This window comes from Sander vitreus, chromosome 17 (genome assembly GCF_031162955.1).
Source record: "Sander vitreus isolate 19-12246 chromosome 17, sanVit1, whole genome shotgun sequence".
Taxonomy (NCBI): Eukaryota; Metazoa; Chordata; class Actinopteri; order Perciformes; family Percidae; genus Sander; species Sander vitreus.
Genome location: NC_135871.1, coordinates 21,371,305 through 21,392,572, shown reverse-complemented (window position 1 = coordinate 21,392,572; position 21,268 = coordinate 21,371,305). Strand labels below are relative to the sequence as shown.

At 38.6% G+C, this 21,268-nt stretch overlaps 1 protein-coding gene across 2 annotated transcripts in view; it reads left to right on the top strand.

The window, feature by feature from the left end:
* The window catches only part of grid1a (glutamate receptor, ionotropic, delta 1a), a 253,081-nt gene that overhangs the window by 179,295 nt on the left and 52,518 nt on the right, over positions 1-21,268 (top strand). The gene's annotated exons all lie outside the window — the stretch shown is intronic.

Below are 21,268 nucleotides of genomic sequence, written 5' to 3'. Positions count from 1 at the left end.
TGAAGTCTGGGAATTTAATCATGTTTATTTTTCACTGATTGCATTATTGTTTAGACAAAAATCCACTTTAGTTGATGGGAGATTGCATGTTTTAGATTTAATTATGCTACAGTTTGATGCTACAGTTTGATGAATATGATAATTGCCATAAAATGGGATATTTCTTTAAAAAAAAACTACATTTGTGCACTTATTTATGAATTACAATATTATTATACAGTTCTCACATAATGGAATTTGCATGTAATTGTTATTCTGAATATTTGTTTATATATATATATATATATATTTAATTCCTAAGCTGCAGTATCTTTTATTTGTCAAAAGGCTAACCAAGGACAATGAATAAAGTTTAGCTTCAGCCAGTAACTCTAAATGCAATGCAGTGTCAAATTCCACTGCCCATGTTAAAGCTGCATTTCCTTTTGTCTATTGTTTTAGTACCCCAAAATACCCCCACATTTCCAGATTTTCTTTACATAAAAGCTCAATATTTTCTCTATATGGTGCCTAGTGTTATTACCGTGGCACGCCTCTTTTAATAAAAACAATTGTATCTTTATACACCATCAACCTGCAGGTTGAGCTTGAAGTTGGCACAGATCAACTAAAGTGAATAATCTATGTCAAAAAGACATGCACATACAATACGCACATATTGAAATCATGTTCAAACTAGTCCACCAGTATATGGTGGGGCACTGGTTACTGGGATGGAGTCATCAGAGTGCTGTATCCTCAATGATCATTTGTTGATGGCCAGAGGTGAAGAGGTGTGTGGAGTTTATCTCGCTTAGCGTGCGCTGGTGTTGCTCCCTCCTGGCTTAACTCTCCCACCTCTGGACCCCTGTCCCCCTCTGACCTCACTGCAGCTCCTCTATTCTATTTTACTTCCAATAACAGCGTGACAAATTGAGCCTGCCAGAAAACGATCTATCATTGTCCTACATATCATCCTCCTCTGCCCTCTGTTCCCTCCTCTTCTCTATCTCTTTGTATTGCTTTACCCTTCCTGTTACAGGACATTCCCTCTTTTCTTTGTGTTTTTCCCATCTTAATGGCTTCATGTTTTTCTGTACATGGGCACTTTATTTCTCCCCCTCCCCATAACCAAACATAACAAATCATCTCCTATTTGTCTCCTCTCTTATTGCACTGCACTTGTCTATGTCTCCATTTCTTTTCCTCTGTTCATTGTCTCCTTATCCTCTCTGCAAACTTGTTTTGTTGTGTGATATTCTCTGTCTATTTGTCCTGTCATCCCTCTGTTTGCATTACAGACGGATACATTATGGTATAGCTTCATACACTCCTAAGTTGTCTTTATTCCCCTGCAATCATTTAGGAACTTGGAGACACTATAATATGTACAGTACAAACAAAGATAGACCCAAATATAAGTAGCAGATGTGTTGCTAGTGTGACATTTTATAGCCCTTGTGTACTTTAACAAACACTTTTCAATACCATCCCTGGCTTGAAGCAAAACAATTTGGTTGGTGTGACTAAATTCAGCCACTCCATTTTTCTACATTTAGCTTGGGTGGCAGTAGCTCTGTCCATAGGGAGTTGGGCTAGGGACCGGAGGGTCGCTGGTTTAAGTCCCCGTACGGACTGAAGCATGGAGTGTGGATTGGTAGCTGGTGAGATGCTAGTTCACCTCCTGGGTGAACCAAGGTCCCCACCAAGATGCTCTTGAGCAAGGCACTGAACCCCACAGCTGAAGCTGATGGCTTCCTACCCTCTGTGATTGCTCTAACCTTGTCCTTTATGCTTCTACTCAGTAAGAAAAGGAAATGTTTAATACAGCCGGCTGTATAGAACAAAACCCCTTCTCAGTTTATGTATTTCAGTGGCAGCACCTTAAACAAAGTATTGTCTTGACAGAGGGTGATAAACTCTTGATTGATGTTCGTGATTATGAGTCATGCTTAGCATTATTGAAACAGTAAACCTCTTGGGCAATTTTTATTTCTTCAGTAGGGAAACCGGTTAATCTTGTAAAAGGCTCCCGGTGAAGTTGATCTCATTTATCTGCTGACCTCTAGAGTTGCACATAAGTGTCAGAAGTCCTTTAAATAGCAGTGTTGCTCTCTCAGAGCCTGTTGTTCTCTATTTGTTTCTGTAAAACAGTAGGATTGGAGCACACAGACATTTCTAAGTTTTTGCAAAACATTGTGTAGTTTATAGTCTTGTTAAATTGGAACAGTAAAAAACACAGTCACTTTGTCTGTATAAATTAATAGCTTCATCACTCTGTATATTTGTCTCCCTGCAGCATTATGTGAGATGCAATTATACCAAAACCCTACAATATTGTCGGAAGGTTCTGTCTTTGTAAAATGTTTTGCTGTGGGCTCAGGATTATTGCCCAATTCCCAAGTGGCAAACTCAAAATACAGTAAGTTATAAGAGTAATTGCAAAGCCAACCACTTGGAAAACAAGTACTGTATTGGTACCAAGCACACAGCGTATCATTGTCCAAAAGCTCTCGAGAAAATGTTCAATTACATGTCAAAGTACAGCTCCACTGGAAAGAATACAAATATAAACTCCCATTCAGGTGTCCTCCCTTTTCTACCCTGTTTTACTTGCTTGCTTTTTCCTGTCCTTATTTTGCTTGTACACAAATATGTATGAGTGAGTGTTCACACACATGTGCACATGCATATTCATATGTCCCTTTGATGTGTCCTTTGCAGGTCTGGGTTAACACCCACATGTAAAAGATATAACCATCAATGTTGGGGTAGTTACTCAAACAAAGTACACACTTTTTATTACACATTACTACTTTGAAGTACTCATATTATGTTTTTGGCTTACAAAGTGAAAAAGCCCAAAGTCCATCCCAAAGGGATTTACCATTTCCAACAGAAAACACTGTTCATAAACTGCTCCAAACAGCTCTATTGTAATCCAGCCTTTACTTCCGTGATGAACGTGCGTCACTTTGTAACACACGTTATAATGCTCGCCTAGCTGCTAGCATGGCACTCCCTCATGCTCTGCAACTGACAAGCTAGCAGTACTTACTGCGCATGTGCGACTCCCAACAAAGATGGTACAGAAGTGAGATGTCTCACTCTGTAGCTAAAACAGAGAGCTCAGCACACAGGGTGAAAAGAGGCACTGCAGCAATGTGCAGTACAACAAATATATGGTGTTTTCTGAAAATGAAACCACATAAACCTATTCTGGTACAACCTCTAAATACAATTATGAACCTGAAAATGAACATAATTTGAGTACTTTAAAAAAGTAATGCCTTACTTTACTACATTACATTACTACATTGTAGACGTTGTTTGAAGTAATGGGCATACCTCCACCCCTCAAAAGATGTCTTAAGCGGTGGCTCTGACATTTTTGTTTCATCTACTTCGTCTAATAACTTCGGAACACGCACGAAAACGGACGTTTGATATATAATTCTCTCCTCACATTATGCAGATAGTTGAAGAACCAGTAACGCGTTAAATATTTGATAAGTAACTGTAATTTGATTACTGAGTTATCAACAGTAATGTGTTACATTACTGTGTTACAGACAAATGTAATCTGATTACAGTAACATGTTACTTAGTAACACGTTACCGTGTTACCCCCAACACTGATAACCATATACAGTATCTCATTTATGCATAACTACTGTATGTAAATATATGCAGTCTGCATTATATCAATGAGGAACTATATGTTCAGTTTAGAAAGGGGAGATTTAAAAAATAATATATATATAGGTATTTTTCAGTATCTTTCTCACCTCTTACCGCTTTCACAAGTAAACAAGAAACTGTTCCTACTTAGTCTTACATAGATACAATGTTCACTGTGTGTAGTTTTCCAGTAACACATCATTTGATTGACTATTAAATTCTAATATAGGTATATAGATTCCCACATATCCATAACCATGGGTGTTGTGGATTTAGTCACAATCATTTAATGAGGCTATTATTTGCGTAATAGGTCATCAACACCTCAGTGCAGAAACCTGCTGTTCTGAGAAGAGAACAAGCCTGTGGGAGTTTCATATGGCTGTCAGTGCTTCTGCATTAGCATTAGCAGATTTATTTTGCATTGGGAGCATTGAATAAAATCCTTAACCGATTCTGATGTAAAAAAAAAACCAAAGAGCACTCAGAAGAGAATCGCTGTAAATGCTAATGTGTAAGTGAGCACAGGGGACATATTTTGAACTCGGATTTCACACTCTGCCAAGAATGTTGCTTGATGTTATTGTGCCAACACTTACCCGTCTTTAATTTAAGTGTAATTTTAGAGCTAAAGTATTTCAGCATTGTCATGCCAACAAGCCTTCCATCAAATTAAAATTTGGGCCATGTTAGAAATGTATTTCATGAATCTGTTATATCCATGTTTTTTGCTTTTGCTTCCGTTCATCTGCCCTTCTAAACTCTTGTTTACTTTTCTCCAAAGGGCATCCAGACAGCTATTACTGAAGCATTCTTACTTTTCTTGATCCCCATGTTTCACATCTCCTGATAACTATTTTTGCACGCATCTGTCTCTGTCTCACACACACACACACACACACACACACACACACACACTAGCAAGCATACAGGCACACACATTGACATAACATGACAGGGTTTTTGAGGTGCTAAATTCAGCCATGGGTATTGTGACTGTGTCTGTGTTTTTACCCAAAGCAGATAAAGAAACGTAAGAGTTCCAACGTCTCCCAGACTTTCCAAAATATTTACTTTTGCTGTCTCATTACAGTAATAATCAGGACAACCCTCAAAGAGATAAAAAATAATCATAGTTACAACAGAAAGGTGGTGTAAGTAATAATTATCCTAAAACTACATAGACTGGGTGGCATTTAAGAACTGCAGAAGAAAAGTAAAGGTTTTCCTGCCCTTTCTCCTTTCCAGAAGACTTACCATGTACCTGCTGCATTCAGCTGAAAACTTCAATGCATTACATTATAAAGAATTTGACAAGTATGAATTCAGCCTGGCATGCCCTTCTTTCTCTGTCTTTGATTGTATTTTCTTCTATTCATTTTAGTCTTTTTATCTATTCCTCTCATTTTCTTGGTGGTACAATTATCGAGCTAATGAGTAAACTTGAATTTAATTGGTTGCTTAGTCTGCTGTACTGCTTCTAACACACAGTGTGTCATAAAAGCAGCTAGAATTGGACAATGCAGTTCATCTAGGTTTATGTCCAAATGAAAGGTCTGTCCGAATGAAACCTTAGTAAATCTTTTCTCCAGGTGACCTATATTTTCTAATGACCTCCATTCACCTAACAGTCTCTTTCCCTAAAATTGTGCAGCTCATTCATCATTTCATTTACTTTACAACCACACTTTACACTGGATCAGACACCGTCCTATTATTGAGACAATAAACTTCTTCTGTTGTTCTTATGTAATCCAGATCTGAAAACTTTAGATAAAGTATGAAAAGAGGAAATAGTGCCTTTGTTTGTGTGCATTTAGTCTAATTATTTCCACCCTATTAAAGTGGACGTGATTTCAAAGCCTTTGAAGATAACTGTTTTATTAAAAAATCTTAAGCTGCACTCAATTACAGCTGATCACTCAAGAGGTTTACATGATGTTCTTTTCATATTGTTCAATACGCGTTTGTCACATGAACGGTATAAATGTGCTGAAAAAACATGTTGACAAAGAAAACGTTAATTGAATAAAGACTGCATTTAGGGAATGGAGTGAAGCATCATCTGAGCGTTAAAAAGAATGCGACGCAAACATTGAAAGATGCTGCAGATACATATCAATCACAATTTATTTTATGCTCCCCCCAGCTTAGAGAGGGCCAGTGAAGCATGCCACTAACCCTGAATGAGAGACGACCTCGGGGGAGGGGGGTTATAGTAGTACGGCAAGGCTTCAGGGTGTGTGGCAGGGGGATAGATGGATGAAGAGGAGGTAGTCTACTGTCCAGAATGCCCTGTAGAATCTCCTCCAGATCCTCCTTTCAAGCAGGCCTTTTCAGCCCTCTATTCAAAAAGCTGTAATTGCATCATTTTTCAAGCCCCTTGCCTCTGTCTGACTGTGAGGCTGGCCCCATTAATCAAACTAATGGAGAAGTAAGTGATTTCAAAATATAGGCTTTGATCATGCACCCTCTATCCTCTCCAACAACTCCGCCTTCTTCTGAGCTTTGGGAGACCCTCTCCTCCCAATCTCCCATATCCTTATTTTCTCACAGCCCTCCTTGTGTACTTCACTAAATACTTTATGGAAAGGGCTATATGATTAAAAATGTACTTTCATATTATGCCTTTTTAGTCTTTTATTAATGTACATGAGTTCTTTGCTTTTGCACATTCTGGCAGTGCTGTGGCTCGCTGGCTTGATCAGAGTTGATTTCCAGTGTATAACACCAAACTATGAAGTTCTAGAAAATGGTCACTCTAAAATCATTGTGGACTATTAACAGTTAGTATGTCCCAAAGAATCACATTTCAGACACATTTATTGATCTTGATGAGACAGATTCAATTAAAGTGCTCCTCAGGTGTATTGAAAAGCTTGTGCCAGCTATAAAGCAGCAGATCCATTACTCGAGGCCACTACCAGAGCATGCTGGCAAATTAGATTCCTTCCAAGCAAGGGGTAAACTACTATTCAGGGATAAACTCTTTGTGATACAACCAGTGGTCTTGGGGGAATACAAAAATGAACATTTACAAATGCTTTGTTAACTGCACATTTGACTAATTCATGTCTGTACAACTGCATCCTTTTCAGACTTTGCTCTAATTTCCCCAGAGTGTTGTTTACTGGGATCTATTGTCTATAAAGCCTCTATAAAAGTACTCATTGCCCCAAAAAAGTATCATACATGCCAGTATGCATGCTCTCCTAAGCCCATTGTTGTAAACACAATGCTGATTAAGCAAACATTACCAAAAATATTTCATAAAACAATTAACCTATCTCTGAACAATATCTCTCAACATTGTTCAGAGATGTACTGTAGTTGGCAAAGTGCTATCACTGCCGCCTCCTCTTTTCTCTTGCAGCCTTCCTGGCTGTCAGTGTTGTTTGGAATTAGCATTATGTCAAAACTTAAACTTTCACACTCCCACTCTTCAGAACACCTCTTTTCACATGGCGTTCTGCGAAGGCATGTCTTACCCTTTGCTGAAATAATTAGGATGAGATCCACGTTCATCTCTGGCCCAGCTAACCTCCCACAGTTACCTTTCTTTCTTATTTGCCTGCCCACTTATCTTCTTTACATGTGCTTAATCAGGAAGAGTTTGGTGCATAGAGCTTGTCTTCTTACCCCGACATATAATACTTACAGACACAAAGACGTGCTTGATTGTTCAAGAAGAGAGAAACCACATCAATATAGACCCATCGGACACATTGCAGTGATTTATAAAAGAACTAAACTGATATTTTTTTTTAGGAGAAAACAAATCATTAACACCATGTACCTGATGTACCTGTGTGTCATTTGTTATGGCCTCTGCTCCTGCATCATCATATTTTCCTTTTAGTCTCAGCCTGTGTTGTCAGGCTGAGACACTTCAAAAATATCACTGTTTACTTCCCTGAAGATCAGAGGCAGTGGGAGAAATTTTATATTGGAAGAAGTTCTGTCCCAAGCCCAAATGTTTTAACACACCTTTTATTCAGTGGACATGGCTATTTTTATTTGAGCATGAATGGTCTTTTTCAGGAGCTTGCCTTGATTCTTACTCACACACTTCTACTGTAAAACAGCGAGCTGCCCAGCACACCTGCAGTCTAATACCACCAGCCACTGAGCACTATTGTAAGTGCCTCACTTACTGTCCCTCAAGAATGGTTATTGAGGAAGGATTAGTTATTAAAGGAGGATGGAGTGGTAAAATCCAGAACACATTGGACAGCCACACCTGTTATTTTCAACACCCCAGTGGCAGTAAGGTGCATATCTGCACTGGTGAACACCACCTGTCTTATTTTCAAGTGTTGATGTTCCAGAAAAGCAGCAATTCTTTCAAATTCTGTCCCTCACTTGGCACATACCAACCTCTTTTTCTCCTGGCAGGTGATAGAACGTCTTGTTCTGTTGTCTTGTCTGTCACACTGGATGAGGAAATACTCATTGTTAATAATAAACGTGTGCTTTTGACCCACAGTCGACATTATAAAGATAATATTAAAAGCTAAACTGGCTCTTGAGTTGAGGAACCCACCTTCAACTCATTCAGTGTTACTACTAATATGCGATGTCACTCTGTGAATGTGCTACATCTTTTATATATTATGCACTTATGTCTACATTCATGCATGCAAACATACTAAACATACATTTTCATACTGTACAATCTATTATTGAATATGTTACAGACAAACCTCTACAGTGGGACACAAATATCTACACTCACTCTATTTTCAATGAGTATTAAAGGCTGTGTCTGTCATAGATATGTTTTGCAGCAGGGAATAATATGTTTCTATCAATACCGTCCATATATATCATTTTCAGTTTTCAGACTCAGACCGCTCACACAGGTTGTTTAGAGAACTGATCTTTTATGATGAAAGTAAAGATTTTGCTTTCTCCTTAGCTTTGCAAACTGTAATTAAACCTGGTTAAATCCTGAAATGAACTCTGTATTTAAACCTAGTTTGGATGTAATGAAAATAATACAATTACAGCCTCCGTATGCTCCTCAGAAGGTTTAAATCATGCCTCCAAAGAGGCAGTGCATGAGAATGTGAAATTACAGTAATAACCGTTTAGCACCAACAGAATCTAGTGACAGTTTCTTTTTCAATTTTTTTTCCAGAAATATTAATATTCCATGCTTTTACTACTTTATATATCTTAAATATTTGCCCACCAGCTGGACCCTCAAAAAGCTGTTTTGTTTTTAGAAGCATTTCATATTTTTGTACTTATCTTTGAAATTGCAGTACTACTGGCCCACTCCATTTCCCTTTTATGTAGAACAAAACAGCTTCTAATTACTCAAGACCCTCTACACAAAACTGTTTCAAGAAGTTTGACTAAAACAATGGAGAGCTTTCCATTTGTGCCAGTTTTGTAAAACGCTACCTATCCTGCCCCGAATGCAACATTGACTAAATGGACAGCTCAATTAATTATTTATATGTTTCCAAATAAAAATCACTTACCTCTCTCTTAAGTTGTGTTTTTCGTGGTGTGAAGTGCAGTGTGAAAGGAAAGTTCTGTGATCCATTATTCTAAGCTAATGGCCTTGGAATGGTACAAAGTGCTTTTATGGAAAACAATTATTGTATTTCACTCAGCTTAAAACACTCGACTAATGTTAGCATTGTTGGCGTTTATTATTCAGTTGCATTTAAATAGCATCCTTTTGCTTATCTATTGTCTTTGCTTGCATCCAGTCCCATGAGTTACATATTTTAATGTTTATAGGATTTTGCTTGTCAACTTCAATTTGTGTGTTGCAACGTACAGGTTTTGCCCAGGCGACCTTGTCCTTGTTCCAGGTTATCTGCCAGCTCGTGTCATAAACTAATGGTGTCTCACTCTTCAGCTTTGATCATTCTTAACCAATAACACCAAAGAGCATCAAAGAGCTGCTTCAGTTCAGTGGAAAAGTAAAAAATTAAAAAGATCTTAGGGAGATCGGGACGGTCACGTTTGCATGTTTCCAAAAATACAATCCTAATGCAGCATACAATTATTGTTTGTTCTCTGGAACACTAATGTTCTGTGTAATATTGCCCTCTCCTTTTATGCTGTGTTAAAGTATGATTGTTAATATAACGCTACATTTGTGTTGGTGTTGTGTAAATAAAAAATAAGCTTTTAGTACTGTAGTGTACTGTAAAAAATAAGTCTTTTTTACAGTACATTAATATATATATATATATATATATATATATATATATATATATATATATATATATATATATATATATACATATATGCTTGTCCTTGTGTTGTAACTGTAGTCACAGATGAACAAAATAACTTTTGGTGTGGTAATCAGTTTCTTCTCTGTTAATTATCCTGGTTTCATACATTCATCAGCTGTGCAATAAAAATTCAATCGCAAATATCATCAAAGATCCACAACATAAATTTCTGCCATGGTGCAGGGGGTTTAGTTTATGCTCAGTGTTTCCCCAAGGACACGGTGCAGAAATGCAAAGTAATTTCTCTTCTGCTAAGATGTATTGTTCAAGAAGTGTTCTTTGGTGTCTTGTTAAAATGCTAACTAAGTTTGAATTTTCCTACAAGCTGTTTTTGTTCAAAGCAAAGCTTGCTCACAATGTCACACACTTGTTTGCTTTCCTTCTTAAATATACAATGATTTTTTGTGTGGGCCGTCAAAAGTGCAGCTACTGTATATGTGGAAGCCTGGCTAAAAAGATCTGATCATGAGAACGTTGAATATTTTGGAGATGCATATGCCAGGGCTTAAGATTCCTATCCACAAAACAGTGTAACTATGGACTAAACCCTAATCAATCAATCAACCTGGCTGTATAGGTACTTTGGCACTAATCATACTGTTTACATTTAAGCCAAGCAAATTCCATTTGTATTTTCTGTGACAACATCATGATAAGTGATAAGCAAGATCTTTTCAAAGTGCATTGTAATGGTGCTGTAGTGTTAATGACTAATGTTTTGATGTTCCTTTTCAAAAAGGAGGAATTATTTTGCCTGCATTATGCAAAAAGAAAAATCATTACAAGACTGTCTCAAGGTACTTGTTGGTGTGGTGGTGGGCTAAATTCATGCTCAGGCAATGGCCATTGCACTGTTTGAAAAATAGCAACTGTTCCAAAACCCTCGCCCTGAAGGCTCCTACTCTTTACTGAATGCCTGCACTCAGGCATTCAGTAAAGTACCATAAGTAGTACCATAGTAGTACCAAAGTATGAATACCATAGCAGGCTCTTCAGCCTGCTATGGTATTCATAAAACGTCACACCTTGTTTTAATCCTGTTAGTGACTCTCAGAAATCCCCCTCACAACATTACAGCTCAAAAATTGTGATGAAGTCAACAGAGGGAATATGTCACAGGGACCGTTAAAGAGTAGCCAACACATACTTTTACTGAAGATTCTAAAAATACAGATATAACAGAAGAATGGTTCACGGTACTAAGACAGAAAATAAGTGCTTATTTGATATTGGTACCCCTCCCCCAGCTTCAACCGATCTTTTTGAACACTTTTCATCATTCATTTGACAACCAAATGTATCTCAAGATAAAAGCACATGTCAGGTATTAACTTAAATGAACTAAGTGTAAGTTAAATCAAATTTGACAAAACTGTGATTTGTTTTAAATGAATTGTACTGATAGTTAAATGATGCAAGTTAGTGCAAAAACAGTAAATATTTACCTTTTGTACCTATTTATATACATAAAAAAACGTTGTATTGTAGCCCTGGGCACAGTCCTAAGGTTCCCAATTTTAGTCCATATATCGAGGCTAATGTGCCAACTGGTGAGTCTCAGTGGGGACATTAGCTATTCCACTCATGGCTATAGTGTAAGCCTGTGGGAAGCTAACTACATGCAGGGAGGAACTAGCAGCCTCAGTACCATGGCAGATGGGAGTCTTGATTTGTTTTTAATGTGACATGCGTGTGCCATCTTCTTGGGAGGGCCACCTGGTCTTGAATACTGACAGTGGAAGGTCAGAAGAGATTTGATCGGGTGCTGGAATTTTATGAAGGACTGCAGATCAGTATCCCATCTGACTTTTCTCTTGGTTTCATCAGTTGCTGTATATTTTGAGCATCAGTCATTAGTTGATAGTAAGATTTATGAATAAGGGTGCCATTTGAACTATTTTCTTTACAGAGCACATAGAACAGCCCATAGAACTGACTAGCATTAGTAAAGGTTTTCCAATCCCTTAGTGATATAACATTATGAATTTTTAAGCTTTTCATAAACAATTCATCTTTGCGTTAGACTCTAAGTGTCTTCATCTGCTCTTCATGTTTTGTTCCTCATTAATTCCTCTGTAGACAACACTTTCATTTTTGACAACATTATTGTGTATAATCAAGGACCTATGCTGTCATGAAGAGCTGTGATTGTGTCGCTAACCTTCTCATGCTAAATTGTGGGTTATGTTTGGTTCTAATAAATTATGGATGCTAATTGTCACAGAAAAGAAAAAGATGGCGTTGATGAACCCAGTCTCTAAAATAACCCATGCATGTATGTACCCATACATGGTATGTCTGTGCCAGTCTAAATAGATAGATAAAGCAGATAAAGTGGTCTGAAGGTGTGTTTCCACAGCAACAGTGGTAAGGCTGGGTTCAGAGGGACTATTGTGAATGTTTATGGCAGACCTCATTACTCCTTCCTGACTTCTTTGTGAGATCCTTACACCAAAAGAAAACACAAAAAGGTGGGACAGCTTCAAAAATCTTTTCATTGTCCACCCTGTTCAAATTATACCAAAATACTAAGACTCTGAAAGGTCCCCATTTCAAACCAACAGGGGCCCTTTGTTGCTATGCACCCAGAGCTGACCTTAAAACTATGGTGCATGGCCTCAAACAGGGACACATCTGTTGTCATTGAAGACTCACTGAGTAGGTGGGACAGAGAGGGAGGGGGTAAGCAAAGCCATCTCTGCATTCTGAGAGCAGTTCACTGACTTGAAAATTTGACAAGCAGTGCATGAATGTACTCACTATAATATATACGATGTTAGGGTTTGTATCTTTCCCTCTCCAATGATAACTAGATACACAATCTACAGTCAGATACCCTAATCCCTAACCCAAAAATGATACGGATGAATTTGTAATGATACAATACACTGTGATTCAAAACCAATTGGGTTAAGCCACAAAGTTTAATTTTTTTTAAACTTTTTTAAATGGTAAATGTGTGACTAAAATAAATCAATTATATCCTCAATTGCAATGCCCCAGAAAATTCTGTCTTCTGCCACACAAACAATAATACACTTTGCACTGACATTAGATAACTTTCTTTCAAATGCTGCAAACTGAGCATTGTTTACCTCAGTTTCTGGGTCAGTGTCATCCCTTTGAATCTAGTATTTTCAATAATGTTGTGTGGCTTCAGGGACCAGGAGGAGTTGGCGCCAGTTAGAATTAGCATTACTGCAGCTGACACTTTCCTCTTGTTGACTGCCAATAGCGATGTTTTAGGAGACTGCAAATTCAATGTAAAGAGTCCAAGCAGGGTTATAAATGATAGTCTGAAGACACTTATTTTGAAGACACATTGAATTTAGATCATTATCTAAACTGTAAGCTGCAGGGTGGGGATTTGCTTCACTTGCAAGATCTGTACACTGTGACGTGATCAAATGAGAAAGCTGTTAATTACGTTTATAATTATTTATGTTGGTGCTAGACTCATCCTACATTTGCGGGGGCAAGTTTTAGTCCAGCCCAAGTGAAAATGTCACTGTTGGAATACATACAGTAGTTGTGATGTAAAAGCTCCTGTAGCTCATATTGGAAGCAAACTATTTCAATTCAATTCATTATTAGTGTTAAATCATAACAGGAATTATCTCAGGACACTTTACAGATAGAGTAGGTCTAGACCACACTCTATAATTTACAAGGATCCAACAATTCCAGTGATTCCCCCAAGAGCATGCATGAATGCGTAAGTGCGACAGTGGCAAGGAAAAACTCCCTTTTAGGAAGAAACCTCGGACAGACCCAGACTCTTGGTAGGCGGTGTCTGATGGAGCCGGTTGGGGGTATGATGAACAATGGCAATAATAGTAACAATAAAGATGTTGTAATAGTTATAATAGTTCATGGTGTCGTAGAGCACAGCAGGATGTAACAGGGCATGGCAGGGCGTTGGCCGGACATGGCAAGTCGAAGCTGGGCATTGCAGTGCGTAGCAGGGTGTAATAGGGCACAACAGGGCGTAGGGCATGACCACGGTGACAGCTGCCACCATGATGTAGGTGCCATCATGATCCAAGATGATGATGCTGGGCGGAAAAAGAACATAAGGACTCTGGGGAATAAGCTCCCCGGAGCTATGTTAGTAACAAGCATTTCTGTGACATGAATACACACAGATGGAAAGAGAGAGGAGAGAGAAGCTCAGTGTGTCCAAGGAGGTACCCCGGTAGTCTAAAACTATAACCGCATAAATAAGAGCTACAGAGAAGGGGAGATAAGGAGGCTGTGTTCTGTGATCGTGGCTACACACCTTCCCCCGCCGGTCTAGGCTAACGCTGCGACTCATTACTCCCTAAGTATATGTAAGCTTTCTATGGGGAGAAGCAGAGATAGGGTGGGGGTGCGCCATGACTGTGGCTACACACCCATCCCCGCCGGTCTAGGCGAACGCTGCAACTCCTCTTACCCTAAATATAGTAAGCTTTCTATGAAGAGAAGCCGTGATAGGGAGGCGGTGCGTCATGACGTGAAGTAACAAATGCATGGACTAGTTTTTCAGCATCGTTTTGAGACAGGATGTTCCTAATTTTGGCAATGTTACGAAGGTGAAAAAAGGCTGTTCTAGAGGTTTGTTTTAAGTGGGCGTTAAAGGATATATCTTGATCAAAAATAACTGAGTGCTGGAGGCCATGGCAATGCCATCTAGAGTAATTATATCTTGGGATAAAGATGTTCGGAGGTGTTTAGGGCCCAGCACAATAACTTTAGTTTTGTTTGAGTTTAACATCAGGAAATTGTAGGTCATCCATGATTTGATATCTCTAATGCATACTTGAAGTTTGGCTGACTGGTTTCGTCTGGCTTGATTGATAAGTATAATTGGGTGTCATCCGCATAACAGTGAAAGTTAATTGAGTGTTTCCTAATAATATTGCCTAGAGGAAGCATATACAAGGAGAAAATAATTGTTCCAAGCACTGAGCCTTGAGGAACGCCATGGTTAACTTTAGCGTACTTGGAGGATTTATCGTTGATATTGACAAATTAAGATCGATCAGAGAAATAGGACTTAAACCAGCTTAGTGCGATTCCTTTAATGCCAACTAAATGTTCCAGTCTCTGTAAAACGATGGTATGGTCAATAGTGTCAAATGCAGCACTAAGATCTAATAAGACAAGTATGGAGACAAGTCCTTTGTCAGCAGCAATTAGAAGGTCGTTAGTAATTTTCACCAGTGCCGTCTCTGTGTTATGATGCTTTCTAAATCCAGACTGAAAGTCCTCAAATAGACTATTCCTATGTAAAAAGTCACATAACTGATTAGCGACTACTTTCTCAAGGATCTTGGAGAGAAAGGGAAGGTTAGATATAGGTCTATAGTTGGCTAAGACCTCAGGATCGAGGGTGGGTTTTTTCAGAAGAGGTTTTATCACAGCTACTTTAAATGACTGCGGTACATATCCTGTTAATAAAGACATATTGATCATATCTAGTAACGAAGTGTTAACCACAGATAACGCTTCTTTAAGTAGCCTCGTTGGGATGGGGTCTAATAGACAGGTAGATGGCTTTGCTGAAGAGACCTTTAGCATTAATTGTTGAAGGTCTATCGGAAAAAAGCAGTCTAAGTATATGTCAGGTCCTGTCGTTCTTTCTAGCACTCCTGCATTCAAAGGTGAACCGTTAGAAGTTAAGGGCAAAAGGTGATGAATTCCATCCCTAATTGTTATAATTTTATCATTAAAGAAGCTCATGAAGTTGTCACTACTAAGAGCTAGAGGAATAGATGGCTCAGTAGAGCTGTGACTATCTGTTAGCCTGGCTACAGTGCTGAAAAGAAACCTTGGGTTGTTCTTATTTTCTGCTATCAATGATGAGTAATAGTCTCATCTATATATAGTCTCAAACTATGCTAATTATCACAAACAATAATTGTAATCAGCAATTCAAGTAGGCTACAATTTGGCTTAACTTGTAGTCTCACTGCAGATTTTTTTTCTCTTATTTAGCCTACCCTCATTGATATAAATGGGATGGACAAAATAATAGAAACACCTGTCTGTGTAACATTTCTCTAAAACAGTTTTATCAAAAATTGATTATAACCTTCATGAAGGTAGGATTTAATGCAGGAGTTGGTTATAATAGACTAAACACGTTTTGTGTACCTATTACACCAAAATGTACAATCCAAACTGGCTTTGCTTTTAAACATTACAAACATGTTTTGTACTGTAACAAATAATTGTATTGGATGAGTTTACACTTAGCACTCATCTTTTCACATTCATGAGATTCCTCCTCAGTCGTCTGAGCCTTGCCCAAACCTCCCCCCACCTATTTCCACATCCTTCTAACCGCAATTCCTCTCAATCCCTCTTCGGCTGTCACAGTCTTAAATTGGAGTTGGCATTCTATGGTTGCCTTTGTAGCATTGCTACTGTATAAGAACACGCCTGGGGTTCTTTGCCTCTCTGATTAGAGATCTTACTGTCACCAGGCTTTGGCTGTATCAACCGTATAGAATATTCCTAAAATGTCACTCCAGGCTCTTGTCTATGCCTCCGTCTCCAAAACCACATTGCTCTTCAGAGTTTCACTGTTACATCATCTACTGAAGTGAATGGAAAGACAGAAAACACACAAAGCCAAAATTATTCTGCCTAGATGTCGATAACATTTAAGGTCTCAAATGGATTTTTAGACTTTGGTGTGATCAATTTTAATCAATGGGGAAAACCCTTGCTTAGTTTAACTGAAATAGGACAACGTGTGATTAGGAAAGGGCTGATAAGGCAAAATAATGTAGTAATTGTACTGAGACATACGTTTTATTTTTTATTTTAATAGGTGCAAGTTTGGAATCCTAATAAGCAACTCCCTGAAGTACTGTAAGCACAGCATGTTTTGGGCTATTTCTGAGATCTCAACGTCCAGCCGCTTTTCAATTAAAATCTAATTTTTCATTTTGAATGAATGAATCTGAACTATTGGCCACTCACAGTTAGAATTGAAACAAAACCAGTCTCAATTTAGTGTTGATGTTAGGGGAAATGGCAACAAACACTAACAATGAATGACAAAACAGTGATCAGCTATAACTTTAGCACAGCTTTCAGTCTGTTATAGCAGCTCTCAAACACTTCAGTATGTCAGCACAATTATTCATTTGTCAAATCCATTCAGCACCACACAGACATTTAGCTTGACAAGAGTTCTTTTCTAGAGTGTCTAAAGTTTGAAAGTGTTCAGTTGTGCTGTGAACTGCAACTGAACCTCTCAAGTGGTGGGTTCTTTTGTGCCTAGGGCTTCAACAAAACATTTCAGCTGGTACACATTAACTAACAGGGCTCTAGACTAACTTTTCCACTGGAAGAAGGTGCTACCAACCTTCTCAGTTTGTCGCACCAGCACATGATTTGGTCACACCCTTTTTTTGTTACAACATGGTATTAATCAGTGACCTTGCATTCTGATGAATAGTTGTCTTAATTTGCATTACGTTTTGCCTTGATGTAAATATTGACAGAGATTTGATATTTGTAAAATATTTTATTCTAAATTTTATCTGAATATTACTCTAACTGCTAAAAAGAAGTCGGGAGGGGCTTAGTGTTTTGGGTCATGCATCGGTCCCTGCAGGTTTAGTGTTTCTTACTGTTCTTGTACAATTTCAAAATGTCAAGCTTAAACTGTGTTAACCTGGTAAGAAGTTGAGAGTAGCCAGCAATGGCCGGGCCACATTGCTTACAATACACAGTACTGCGTTAGCTTTTGTGGTTTAAAGTGGTACTTTTTCGTCTAGCGGCTGTGGCTCAGGCCGCAGAGCGGTTATCTACCAATCGGTGATTCGATCCCTGGCCCTGTCGAAGTGTCCTTTGGCATTGAACCCCAAATTGCTCCCGATGCTGATGTTTATCTGATAAGCAAGACCTTGTCTGGCAGCCTGGCAGCAGTGTATGAATGTGTGTGTGAATGGTGAATAGTGCCTGTAGTATAAAAGTGCTTTGCTCAGTTGTCAAGACTAGAAAAGTGCTATATAAATGCAGTCAATTTACACTTTCATCATCAGTGGCGTCTGAGTTGAAACCTCCTCCTCTCCATCTTCATTTTGCTTATTAAAATAATCAGCTGTGGACTGCTTCATTTTTGGAACATGGTAATAGGATTTTTTGTATGGTTCTATGCCACTATGGACATGCGCATCATGTGCTGTGCACAGACACAAAGTACTGGTGCGGGCACCAATTATAATGATCACCATGCACCTGCATATGCGACCACATACTCTACTTGATTGTTTTTTACCATAATGGCATCTGACAGATTTGTTCAGCAACAATGAATGCAGTTTAAGGAGCTTTCGTCTCTCTTGAATGTCAAGGTTTTTCTTCAAGGCAGAGAAAAGAGTTCTCATTGTCAGATTATTTTCAGGACTGGAGAGAGATAATGATATTAATTAATGGATTACTCGCACATGAAAGGATTAAGCTGATATTGTCCCATCATACAGATTACAGGAACCCCTGAGTTATCTTTTGTTTTTAACTTAAAGGTTTACGTTGTTTTGCTGATAAAAGATTGCGTCAAGTTATGTCTCTTGTCAAAGCAAACAGTCCTTCTGTCTTATTCAGGAATGGTTCAAGTGCTAATGCAATTATGGAAAAAATCTACAATCTACAACTGAAATAATAAAACTCAAACATAGAAATAAAATCTTTCTATATATGTATATTTATTTAGAAAATCTTCGAGTTTACCTAAAAACACACTCACACATGTACCCTCCACACACACAGTTCCCTTTCATCTACAGTATCTGCTACTACTCTTTCTTTTTGTTCATCTTTTGCCTAAAGTGGTCCCTACGGCTCTACATTGGGAATTGTAGCCTTAATTTTTCTCAGAATCTTTCTTTGTTCCATGCCTGCAAACGAATGCACACACACACACACACACGCGCACAAACACACACACACACGCGCACACACGCACACACACGCACACACGCACGCACGCACGCACGCACACACGCACACACACACACACACACACAACCTTAAGGTTGTGTGACACAATAGTGAAATATTTCCTTTCTTCTCTGCCTTTATCACATTTAAAATGTCACTCGTAGCATGATAAATACTTATATTACATGAATAAAAATATTAATTACAATACCAACATTGTGAATGTATATAATTATTGAGCCAATCCTTGATGGAAGGACAGAACAATCTTTCTAATTTTAGACCCATGTAGTTAAGTAAGCAGAGTGGACAATAGTCTTTTACTACATAAATCTTCAGACATGCATCTCTCTGGTATTGCATAGCAGCCATGGTTAATGTTAGCCTACACATCTGAATTTCAGGGCAATTTATAAAGGCATATAGCCCCACGCTTTAATTTTAAGCATGAGACGTAGTATTTCAACCATGGAGGTAAATATTGCTCTTGCACCGGTATGGTTCTCTTGCAGTTTGATGAGCTCAATCTTGGAATGAGAGGAGCATTAAAATCAAATCATGACTCTTCCAAGGTTAGAAGATCGATTGGCAGCTTTTGGTGCTGTGCTCTGCACCAGCTAATATTGATGAGCATGTGTTGTCGAGTAAAAATCCAGCATGTTTCCGCCAGTTATATGTTGAAACATCAGTCTTCATTGCTTTGTGTGAAAGGGATTCATTTGGACACTAATGATAGCAATTTGCAGGAGAGGGCATGCATTGAGACGTTAAGCATGACAGATGTCAAATGTGTGCAGTCTCATGACAGGTGGTTTATGGTAATTCCACAGTGGATTATTTTCACCTGCACGGAAAGGTTTCCGGCCACTTACATGCACTTCAGTAAACGGATTACAGTAAAATTTTTGAAACCTGATTTCTAAATGTCATGTAAACACGGTTTCTGTAATTGGGGTAAAGAAACCTGATTTTCTCCTAGAAAAAACAGATTTATTTGCTGTGTATATGTGTAACTTTGTTTACACATTACAGGCCTGACAAAAGACTTTAGATAAGGAGAGTATCAGCCTGACAGCAGTGGGATGGGATGAAGGGAGAGACTATTACACATAGTCCGTGTCAATATAAGGTTTCCATCACTGAACATTTTAAATTCAAACAGTAGAAACACAGTAGGGATTTCTGGCACAACTTCACATACTTAAGGTACATGGAGAAAGGAAAAATATGAACAGGTCAAAGGTGGAGTGAGAGCGCACAGATTTTCTTCACAGTGAGCGATTCTTTGAATTTTAAGAGGTCGAAACTCCAACACTTAGTATAAAGAGCAACTTCATTGTCATACCTCATTACTGAATGATCCTGATGAAGGCTGAAGGCCACAAGCAGAAAATGCATTAGTCTGACAAAGGTGGTCTTTATACTAGAAGTGTTGCTGGAGTTTTGACCTCTAAGGCTGAGAGGACCTCTTGTCCTCTCAGCCTTAACATCTCACTACAAACCTTACCTCTTTAGTAGGTGTTTCTATATTGGTATATTTTTATATTTGTACTGTATTTCTTCAGAGTTGACGCTCTAGTAGTCTATATCGACAACGTTTCATTTTCGGGATTGTTCAGGTGCCGCCGGAAATTTCGCCGGATGTCCGTCACATTCCGCTTTCTTTGTGTTGGATTTATGAGGACTATGGTTAACTGCTCCTCAGATCTGTGCAAGGTAAGTCCAGACAGCTAGGTAGACTATCCGTCGAATCTGAGATTTCTGTTGCACGACTAAAACAACCTTTGAACGTACACACGTTCCACCAAAACAAGTTCCTTCCCGAGGCTATTTTGCAGATGCACCGTTGCTCCGTCCAGCGCTTAGCGCCGCCCCAGACGATTGTAATTGGTTTAAAGAAATGCCAATAAACCACTGCACGTTTTTTCTCCCATCCCAGAATGTTGTGTGAACTAGCCAGACCCTCCTCCGCAGTGCTGTGGAGTAAGGTTTGGCAATGCGAGACTCTCTAGTGCCACAGAATCTGACAGTTTGCAGATTTATATCCAACAGTGGCACCAATTTCTGCAGGCTTCACATTTTCTGTTACTTTCAAAATCTCTAAAGTGAGTAGGGCTAATGAACTAAGTCCCATAGCAGGGGGCATAATATGTGCATTTGTACTTCAGGCTTCATTTTCAAATCCAATGTAAAAATATTCAGCTTGTATATAGCTGGTGTGCTCAACATGGAATACTATATCATGGCTGGTGTGTCCAATATCCTCCAGGCAGTGTGATATTGATGCATGATGTTATTTCCTTCCATGACCCATCGGACCAGCACTCTCTCTGTGATCCAAGATGTCTTGATTTACAAATTAAGCTCCAGACAGACCCAGGGGGTGACTGACATGAGCTATTGTAAGA